Raw genomic sequence first — 11,622 nt, 5'->3', positions numbered from 1 at the left:
CCAACCACCAAAGAGGAAGAACAAGGAAAATGTAAATGCAATGTAAAGCTAACGTAAAAGCTGATCGAAGGATGAAACGAAAGAGGCAAAACAATATTCTGTAGAAGCTTGACGTGTAACAATGGATCCGTTTAAAAGTAGAAGATCGAAGATTGTTAAGAAAATACGGGTATCATTGTAACAAAAAACAAATGAAAAATTACAATATCACTGCCATATTGAATAACCAGAGCAAAATACTTCATACTTAAATTACGGATATAAAAAGAAAGAAAGTCGATATTCCTTCGATCGTACATCGTCCAATAAAGTACGATTGCTCTAAAAATTTCAACGGATGACGATGGCACATTAAAAAATACGCACGAGGTACATGGAAAAAGAGAATACGTGAATAGGAGAAATATTAATAATTATGTTAATGTGGTGATGCAGGGTTCAAGCGAAAGACGTCGAAGGGAAGGGGTGGCCCTCGACGTCAGAATATCTCCTTAGTTCCCTCCGATGGGGCTGGCTTCACGGGGGTGTGTGGGGGTGGGGATGGACCTTCGCGTATTTTTATCAATATCTCGCGAGTTGCGCCTGCGCACCATCCAGCATCCCTTCCGACGAACCCTCGAGGTCCACACGTAGAAACAGTTGGAGAAAGGGAGAAAGCCAAATGCGACTGCCAGAAGAGAGGAGAAAGATGAAAAGAGGAAAAAGGGAGGAGAAAAAGAGAGAAGAAAAATGTACGATGGTGTGTGCCACGGCAGCGTGCATGCGTGACCGTTCCTAATGAATGTGTGCACCATGAGAACGTCGGTGTGTTGGTTGTGTAGCGTGGAGGCGCCTAAGGACCCCCAGGACAAAATGGAACCCGCTTATACTCCGTTGCTGCTGCAAAGTGCATCCTTTTCCAGAATTCCCTTTCTTTCTTCCCTTCTGTCCCGTTTCTTTTCTTACTAGTTCTCCTCTTCGTCTTCTTTCTCTTGTTTCTCCCTCGTTTCTACTCTCTGTTTCTTCTCTGAAATCCGTCTCAGGGGTCGGATATTCCCTCATGCGGATGCAAAATCAACGGAGCTTCTTGAGATAATTGCTATGGTGAATATATTCGGTCGTGCTCCAACCAGGTCGTTTTCCAAACGGAACAGTGTTCCTTTGGAATTTCTTCGAGTTTTTGTAATTTCAAGCTTCGTAATTAATTTTGAATGAATATCTTGTACGGCGAGGAGTAGATGTTTACACCATCATGTGAATTTCACTGTGAATTTAAATTACGATTTTTCCTGTCTTCTTCCACTTATCCTTTCGCTTGCCCAGCAGGTATTTCCTCATGCGAATGCAAAGTCGCTGAAGCTTTCCAGGATAATTGCTGCTACGGGACTCGATGCCAAACATGAATATATTTCGACTACTTGAAGAAAGGTTTTTCTCCTAGCCAAGAGGCTACACGTAGTAATCTTTCCTTTTGAATCGTTCCTTAGAATAGATCTTGTTCGTTACCGTTCATGAATATACTTTCACGGTAAGGAAATTGAAATATTTGAGAAATATTTGTAAAAATAATAATTATGTATTTAACGTGTTACAGGGATTTGCTAAAATTTTCGTAATGAATAAGTAAATTAGATTCATCGAACTTATTGTTAGTATAAAAATCACCAAATGTTCGAAATGAATATTTCACACGATAGACAGTGAAAGGTTCGCGATTTAAAAGTAATTTTCATTAGATGAATATTATTTAAGATCAGTCCCAATTATTTATTCAACGTTTAAAACAATAATATAGAACGTATGCTTTTTTTATCCATCATTGGTTACCTTGTTTTATTCGCCCCAGACGGGATGGGCTGTTCGACTCCTTAATTATGAATCACTGACGTTATTTACTTTTATTTATCGTGATACAATTCCGCTTGATTTATCTGTTCGAAAGTTACGTCTATTATTCCAGTTTTTGTGGTCCGCTTGAGATCTATTATTTGCCCGTGACAATCTGCTTTCTCTTCTCTTTTTTCGAGCGTTTCAGACTTTTTCCGACCACGAGACATATGTGCTTAGGACTTTCAGTGAAATAATTCACGAGTCCTTCTTCCAAATCAATAGCCCATAAATATTCGCGTAACTGCAACCACGTTGCATTCATGGATTCATCGAATTATGGACACGAGTTACAAATAAATTCCTCTTGTGTACGATCCTACGACAGATTATTTTTAGAGAATTCTAAATATATTCTAGAAAATCCTTTAGTTTAATAAGTCTTGTCATCCCGTTACGAACGACAAACAAGTACTATATCGTAGCTTAATAGTTATCAATCTTCGGCAAAATCTGTCGCTAAGTAATCTTTAAGTAAATTTTCTTTCGCCTTTATCTTTATCGATATCTTGTTTTAATCCCATCAAATTCGACCTTATATATCTCTTTAATAATTGAGAACATAATGAATTTCCACATTTTTAGTCGTCGATTAACACATCTATCTATCTGTCCTGTCAAATAATACGCAAACAGACGAGTTCTTTTCTCTTTTCGCGAAATGACAGAGAATTATTTGAGTATATTTCGTACAAGATCTCAGTTGCTTTCTCCGCGAATCTTCAAGTTCTCTTACATTCTCCGTCAATGACTTTCGATTCTTCTCTTTTCCTTCAATTCGTTTTACGTTCTTTTCTTCGCGACCGAGTCTTTCTTGTCCAGTCATGCGTTTACTCATACGAACGCAAGCCTCCTCTTTCTCCGGAATCATCATTTCTATCAATGGCTTCGCTCGCATTCGTCCCGTCGCCAGTAATGGCCATTCGCATAAGCAAAACTCCTCAACTGCGTGCGTTTCGTTCGAACAAAAACCATCAGCTGCGGCAAGAACCCCACGTTATTAACTCCATTATCCACGCGGAAAAAACTCCGATTCGCCGTACCTGTCCGCGGCAAACCAGCCATAAACACCTCCCCTAATTACCATTAACCCAATGAAATTGTCTTGATTCCCTACAGCACGGGTAGATCCCGTGGAAATTGCGTTTCCTCTCGGATAATATAACGCGGCTATCATCAAGCATGTACTTATACATCGTGCTCTTCCTCGCCTCTGCCCCTTCCATTCCTTCGTTCTCTCTCTCTCTCTCTCTCTCTCTCTCTCTGTCTCTGTCTCTGTCTCTGTCTCTGTCTCTATTTTTCAACTAGATCTTCTTCGGCGTTGCCACTCGTCGCTCGCAGAGAGATAGATATTATTTCCAACATCGTGGCATGGCCAGGGATGAGCAGCGAGAAGGAGAGGGTTGCCAAGAGGGTGGCTTGGGTGTTTTGCAGCGCGAAATACCCTCCATTACACCGTGGGCGTCGTATATAAGAGATTATTTTTCTTTTCTCTCGCCTGACGCTACCCACCATCCCCCTCTACTCTTTTCTTCTTCGTGTTTACCTTTCCTTCTTTCTCTTTTCCATCTTTTTCTTCTGGAGGCCACGTCGACGTGCCAGCAAGTCTCTGAGAGCGTATCGAGGGGGATGAGTGTCGCAGGGGGTAACGTCCAGAAAAGCTCCGACTTACTCCGCGCTCCTTCTCCTTCTTCTTCTTCTTCTTCCCCTTTCTACTTTCCTCCTTTCTACACCCGCCCGTGTCTTCTGTATTCTTCGACCTCCTTTCTCTTTTTGAGAAATTACAGAAAATTAGTTCCATGACGAGGTCGCTTCGTTATCCGACTCATCTTGTCGCAAGCGGCTGAGAGAGGGAGAGAGAGAGAAGAGGATGGTGGAAAGGAAGATAGACGTGGGGTGAGAGTATAAACGACAAACGAGTTCACGACTCGTTCGCGAATGTTTTAATCTCGGGGGAACCCGGACCAAGGAAAAAAGCATTTTCTTTTTAATGGAAGACCAGAAAGACAGAAAGTAAGGGAGCAGAGACGGCGAATCTCTCTAACTTTCGACGACCGAATTTTTCGCTTCGTTTCAGCCTTTCTGACGTGTATAGAAATTAGACGTTCCTTGGATATATTTGTTGTAATTAACGTTACTAGAACTGAGAAAGAACGATTTTGGCGGAAATTTTAACTACGTAAGAGAGACAGATTTCGAGGAAAAGATTAATTTACGAGATATGTCGACTATGCGAATTGTCATCAAACGATGATCTTCTTTCAGCGATATTAGAAGTCGTAGAAAACCACAAATTCGTTAAACTTTCTAGATGATATACTAGAAAAGCAAGAAAGTCAGATCCTTATATTATATTCTTGGTATATTAGATCCTTACATCCGTATAAAACTTTTGTAGTTACAATTTTACCTATACTTGCGCGATAGTACTTTTAAACTCGTTTCAAACTTTAGCGTACCCTTCTACATAAATTAATAAGAGTAAAAAAGATATTAAACATACCAACCATTGTACCAGTCTCATTTGTCAAACTACAATCGATGTAACTTTCCACACACTATTCGCACTTATTCTGTTGATCATTTGATGAACACTACCTGTTACCTAGTAACATTTATATTACAAACTGGCAATATCTCCCACGACTAACGCAAGAAGCGTACAGTTTGATACGAACCGAATCGAGAACAAGTTTTCCAAAGGCTCACCGTACCGAAGTGAGCCAGGTGAGTGACTGGCTGACTGAAAAATTTTGCTTTCCTAGCCACGGGGGTACAGATGCTGGTCTATAAAAAACGATCTCCACCCTAGGCACGGGTACCCTTGGAATAAAAAAAAAATGCTCCCCCCTCAGGAAAACCCTTGTATAAAAACCGAAGGGGGTCACTCACCTACCCAACCTGGATAGCGAGGGGACTGAGATGTTCACGAAATTTTTCGAGCTACACATATCGTCCTGGCATCTACTAAAATAATTTAATAACGCTATAAATTCGATTCTGGACATTTTTTATGGCGAGACAATAATTCGTACGATTTCGTTATAATATAGATTACTATCGCTAGTTTAAGGAAACTTCTTTAATGCATACATATTGATATTTCCCTTCGAAAGCAAAAGGTCTTGTAAAGCAAAAGTAATTTATTTCATATTTCTTTTTAAGAGGATAGAAGATATCGAAAGGTTAGAAGATTGTACAATAATATAATAAATGCCTCGTATTTTTGTTAATAATATTTCCTTTTTTAAACTATTGCTAATACATGTTGTTATTATCATTAATTTCTTCGCGAAAATTTGTATATTATAGAAATAATAACATTTTAAAAGCCTATTGCTACCCCATACACGATGTATACACTGAAAGTAGTTCAGATTTCGATTCTTCCAGAAATCTTTGCCTCTATAAAATCCAAATTTATAAACAGAGAAAAGTTATAAAATTATTTAACATTTTAGAAGCACGAAACAAGCGTGAATATGAATTTTTTAAGAGCGTAAATAATCATTAATTTAAACAGTAATAAATAATATTTACGTGGCATTAACTCAGAAACGCTTTGTCTTCGAACGCAATGGACACGATAAAAAGTTTTTTCAATCGTGGGGCCTGCCTCCTGTCCCATTCTACGATCGTGGGGACATAGAAATTTCGGGGGTACTCAGAGAAACGCGTGCCCCAGGTTTTTTTCATTCTCACGTCGCCACTACCCCCACAGAATTTACGGAGCCCTACGTAGTCCGTCATCAAACACTCGTTATTCCTGTCCATCCGGGATTACGGGATTTCCAGGATATTTTTTCCACGAAAAAGTCTTATATCCAAGTGTATCACGATAGGATTACACGAGCGGCGCACCAGAAAATGACCACCATCCGTATAATCTTCGAAAGAAAAAATTAGTGACCGTGGTAATCGCACTCGAGATCATCCATTTACCTATCGGTCATTGCCATCCCTCGTACTACGAACAAAAGCTGAAAAAGCGGTTACATTCGTTGGTTTCTTCAATTTATCGCCCGTTCGTGGTCTCAACTTTTGTCTATTCCATCTATCGAAGTACGAGATTCTCTTTTTGTTTCAATTCTACGTGAGTAAGAAACGAATAAGGTAGGAGATGAATTTATGCGAAACAGTTTTGTATTATTAAAATAATCGTTATCGCCTTAATTCATATCACGATAGAAATTTTTATTTCTACTATCTACGTTGTAAAAGGAAAAAATTCCTCTTTCGTCTGTTCCATTAGGGTATGCAGGAGTCACATTTCCACCGTTTGTAAAAGAAGAGACCCTTCGAAAGAAAACGACCGATTCGATGAGGTGTTCGTGAATGGCACGGTTCCTGGTCGTGTACGCGCAGCCGATCAGTTTCGGGAAATTTTTTTGCGAAAATAACGGTGTTCCATCGACAGAGGAAAGAGTATGAAAAAAATGAGAAACATCTGTCGATCCTCGATGTCTATCGAACGGTTCGTCCTATTTCGTTGAATACCAATATTCTTGCCTACATACGAAGGAAGGAGAACAATGATAGAACCATGTTGTTGCTTAAAATATTGTTTAAATTTGTTAAGTTAATCATATTCGTAAATTGTTGGTAACAACGGAAATCTATCAATGATTGGTGTAAATGAAGAGACTAATTCATTTTGTAGGTTCAATTTATCATAAGTAAGAATAAAGGGAATAAAGGAAAATTGTTTAATTATTTTCTACTACTACTACTTTTCTACTATTTCTACTAAGATTAAAATCGTTTTGATCAATAATAATTCAACATCTAACCAGCTAGTATTTACAGTTAACGGTACAGAATAGTTTCGAAATAATTCATAAATCGTTTCCGTAAAAATACCGATATCAAAATTAGTGTAACTAATTTTAATTACGTTCGAAGATTATTCGTTATTGATTGACGCAATCCAACTTCATGCACTAAAAAATCAAACACGCATACATATTTGAGACATTAGTTACGCGTACAATAAAGCATTTCCATAAATGACTATCACAGCAAGGCGATAATATTCGTATCGTATATCGAGAACGATACTATCTGGTGGAAACGAACAATTTTCATGATCGAAACGAGGCGATCCGGTCGGGGCAGCGTGTGAAAAAAAAGAAGAAAAAACTATTAGTTCCGGTCTGCGAGGGGGAGTACATGGGGTGCTTTTTTATACGCGAGAGTGAAGAGTTTCGAAGGAGAGAGGGAGAAAGTGGACCTCCCTCGTAAGGCTTCACCCTCGAAGGACCTCGCGTTGCCTTCCACGCTCATTTCATAAATTCTAATTTATCGTCCGCAGAAAATTGGATTCGACTAATCCCGACGATCGATGCCCGACTACGTCCACGTATCCAGAACGAACCACGTCGATGCGAATGATGCACGGTTCTATCGAACCACCTGAATGGGAGGAGACGCTCGATTGTTTTCCGTCACGATTAATTTCAAATAGAATTAGAAAGGATTCTAGCGTTCTGCGAATGAAGATTATTCGAAAGGTGAGTCGACTGTTGTGTAATTTCTTTAAAAGTATCTGAGAGATTTATGCGTATATTATACATAGTCATGCTCCAAATGTGCGTGTTCTCTTCTGCAACGCTGTAGCTAATGATCTTTAATATCTACCTAAATATATTATACATAAAGTAAAATAATTAATGTGATACGATAAAAGCAAAGAAATATATGCGATCATGTTTCAGTCTTAGTAAAGGTAAGCGTTATTATTGCCAGAAACATAAGTTTGCAAGTTATTAGTAATAGCAAAATCAACAAATCTGATATCAGCCGGTTTGATATTGTAGTTACGGTATTAAGATAAAATGTTCCTATTAGAAATCAATAAGTATCGGTAGCTCGTTACGAGTTCTCAGAAACAAAACGTGCCTTATTCGAATCAAATGACACCGTAAGAGAGTTATAAGTCGCTGATCAAATTTTTCAATCTATTAGAAGCTCTAAAGCGGACGAAGAAATTTATCGATTAAACCAACAATAGCTCGTAAGTAGTTAAAAATAACATGTGAATAACGGAGCGAATAGTTTAGGGTAAAATTTCCGAAAAATCCCTCTCGATCCTGTCAGTAGATTTTTTTTTTTTTTTTTTTTTTTTTGTCCATCATCAACAACAAACGCAGACGATATCAGACGCATAAAGCTGCGTCGGTTCATTAATTTTTCCCAGTTTACAACCACTGAAACGTGTATCTATAAAATCATAAACGACGTCCGAAGTTAATAAATTACAAAGCTAATAGGTTTAAAACTACCAGCTCGTCAAATATCATAATTCATGACGTCCTAATTGTCTCTTTCGAATTCGAGAAAGCCTTTCGAACTCGTACCAGCGTGACGGTGTTGAAGATATTTAACGCGTGTCCTTCGATTAGTCGCTCTCCCTTTCTTCTAACATCTAGCAACGTTTTTTCTTTCTCTCTTTTTTTTTTATCATCTCATGCCGAGAGACAACCGCGTGTTTTTCTGCGCCGGCCAATTTTCGGGTGTGCAAACACGGTCCATTGTCATCGCGCACGCGCCCTTACCTCGATCTCTTCCTCTCTCTTCTCTCTGAACGGATAACACCGGCAACCCCTTTCTCCGTCTCTCTTTCTCGCTCAAGCCACCCCGTTTCCAGCTCCCTCGATCCTGCTCGCATTCTACGACGGATTTAAATATGCAAAACGACTTTTTTCTTCGCCACCGCGGCTCCTTCCCTTGTTTGGTCCACCGCGCCCACATAATTACCGGGTGGCAGGAAAATAACGCGCAAAAAACGATAGACGAGGAGACAGAGCGAGGTACGAGGTACGAGGCTAAAGGGAAAAAAAACAACGAGCGAAAAAAAGGCGATATCGCAATTAGACTGGTTACAAGGGTGCATAGTATCCCACAGCGTGGCGAAAGGGGTGGTATGCCGCTATTGTAAACTTCGCATTATGCTCGTGCGTCACTATACTCCCGGAGGTTAATGGGTGTAGACACTCGATGCGCTACTTTCTTCGTTTTATTTCATTTTTTTTTTTTCTTTTTCGTCAGTGAAGGAACGTGACACAGTTTTCGTTAAATATTAGATCATTTTGCAAATTTTCGTAGTTCGAGGCCGTTCGTTTTAAAGGAACGGAGGAACTTTATATCCTTATGGAAATTAAACATTTTTATTTAAAATAATTTTCATTATGTTCGATTTTCGTCGATGTATTACAAGAACGTTGGTACGTTTACTGCTGATTGAATTTTTGCTATTCATATTCTATGCTAGCAAAGTCTTTACGCAGCAAGATTTTAACAAATGCTCAAGTTTCTTCAATTTTTAATAAAATTTTTAACGTAAGATTTCGCTGATACCTTGTACTTCGTCATATAGTCGTCGTCGAGTAGTTCGTTCTATGATGCACTACATCAGATATGTATGACGTTTTCTGCAAGCTAATAGAAAATAAATATTACCACATAGCGGAGCTCCCCATCGTCAATATTATTCTCAGTTACCAATAAGCTTGGAAAAAAAAATCAGATGTAAACGCGTTACCTCTAGCCATTAATACGATATTTAAGATTTATATTCATTCGTGCAAAGTGAAAGCCAGGTATGTTAAAGACAGCGTGAGTGATCCATATCCGCCAGAACGAGCCTCGCGAAATCATAAACACGGTCGAACTGGTTGTTTTTATTGGTCCATTAATGCGTGGCCCTTGTCGCGCGATTACTCTCGAGGAAACGCAATTCGTATCGGTAAGACTTTCGAGTGGTCGGCTGGAGGAGCGGACCGTGCAAGGAATTAATGTACAGGGTGTGTCGGACGGATTAGTCTCATTATTATTCCCGAGCAGCCACGGTACCGTGGCGAGGAAAAAAGAAAGAGGAAGAACAAAACCGTCGGAAGATTAACGAGCGACGAACCCTTATGAGCCAGCTCGACGCCTCGAAAATCACAGAGAGACAGAAATGAAAAGCCACGATACGACAGACAGGGACAGACTGACGGAAAACGAAACCGCTGGAAAAAAATAAGATGAATCGCGAAAAGGTACTGGATATCGCAATTAAACAGGCCGCCAACCCTACAAATTGAGGGTTGAATTTTTTTTTTAGGACCTTCGCCAGGGGTTGCTCGAGCCCTTAAAACATCGTGGACCGATCCTGACAAGGGATGGCGGGGTAAGCACCGACAGGGGGGCGAACTCGCGGTACGGAAAAAATCCATAGGGGTCCCTGCCTCCTCTTTCCATCTCTATCGCGCTGTAGACTTTCGAGCTGAAAAAAAAGAGAAACGATCATCGGTACGGGTAGTGTGAAAGTTGAGGGGTGGTGGGGTTTACAGCTCAACGGGGAAGGAAAATTCTGTAAGGGTGGTACTGATGGCGGTGGTGGTCGCGCTAAAGGCAAAACAACAGCCAAGCGACATTCTTGGACGCCTTCGAAAACATGGCCGTGCTGGCGAGTGCTAGAGAGCCCAGTCAGAAACGATTTCATCGTCCCAAGCTCAAATTCGATATATTTAACGCGATGAAAGGGGAAAAGAGATGTTGCGATTGTTAAAATTTCTCAAACACGATGCGAATCTCTCTGTCTTTTTATTGGATCGTTGGAAGTCGTTTATCGTGTGCAATGATTTGTGCGGATCGATTGATACCGATATGCAATTACCGAATAATGTTTACAACGGTATATGGTAAATAGTAAGATCTTGATGTTTCTTGCAACTAAATAGTCGAATTATTTATTCGTATTGAAAAATAATTTTGAATATGAAAAATAAATAATTTTGAAAATAATATTGAAAATGAAGAGTTTCTAAAAGATAGTTCTAAAATATCGAATATACTCGATTATTTAAATTCACTGTGAAACGCATAATACAGTTAAGGAAAAGGAATTTCGATCGCGAGCGTATTACGGAATACATAATACGATCGCCTCGTATGATAATCTTTTCTCCTTCGAGTATTTGAATGCATATACTGTCCGAGAAATATATGTTAAATATTCTACAATGATTGATGGAGAAATCAACGATGCGATCCTTTAAACTTTTTTTTTCATCCAACGTGCGCGAAATAAGAATTCAAAGCTCGGATCGAAGTTACCCCGGAAAATTCAACGATAGACACGTTCAAAAAATGTTCAATACCGCGATACGAATAATAAAGGAACGCGTGATCCTTCGTTAAACATTTAAACGAGCCGATAATTAAAAATTTATCTGTGAAATAGGCCGCATTTATAATGGGAGAAAAAATCCATAGAGACCGGCCGCGCCCATCATATATAATAGACGATCTTCCCTTCCCATCTACCTTCTCATCTCATCTCGTCCGTTCGTCTAACCTCCACCTCTTCCTCCCTTCCCTCCGTCCACCTTGAGCTTCCGCCCACCGACTCCAACCCACTTTCAATCAATATTTAAAGAATTGCGCCTTAATAACCGCCGTGGCGTCGCGTAATGGCGGGCTTTGACCTTTTTTCAACCACCTGCAGACGAAACTATGTACTAAGTTTTCTAGACAGATTTTTGTCGTTAACTCGGAAAACAATCTTATCGACGAACGTTGAGAATAAATACCAATATTTTCAATATTATGGACTGTGGATAACGTGTTGATAGTATTGGCTGTGATCAAACAAATTTTGTCACATGCGACATTACCGATACAGTACAGAATAAGAGCGCTACATATCTAGTGGATGGAATTAGAACTAAATTTCCCTGTGAAATTCTGAATAAGCTATAGAACATGTCTTGC

At 39.5% G+C, this 11,622-nt stretch overlaps 1 long non-coding RNA gene across 1 annotated transcript in view; it reads left to right on the top strand.

Moving 5' to 3' along the window:
• Positions 1–7,181: 7,181 nt before the first annotated feature.
• LOC125386015 overlaps positions 7,182–11,622 on the top strand; it is a 108,822-nt gene continuing 104,381 nt past the window's right edge. The window contains exon 1 of the long non-coding RNA XR_007225831.1: positions 7,182–7,376. This is a non-coding gene — a long non-coding RNA (uncharacterized LOC125386015). The remainder of the gene's footprint in view (positions 7,377–11,622) is intronic.

Source organism: Bombus terrestris, chromosome 11, assembly GCF_910591885.1.
Source record: "Bombus terrestris chromosome 11, iyBomTerr1.2, whole genome shotgun sequence".
In the NCBI taxonomy this organism is placed as follows: Eukaryota; Metazoa; Arthropoda; class Insecta; order Hymenoptera; family Apidae; genus Bombus; species Bombus terrestris.
Note: the sequence above shows the minus strand (reverse complement) of the source record. Positions and strands in the feature narration are given on the sequence as shown.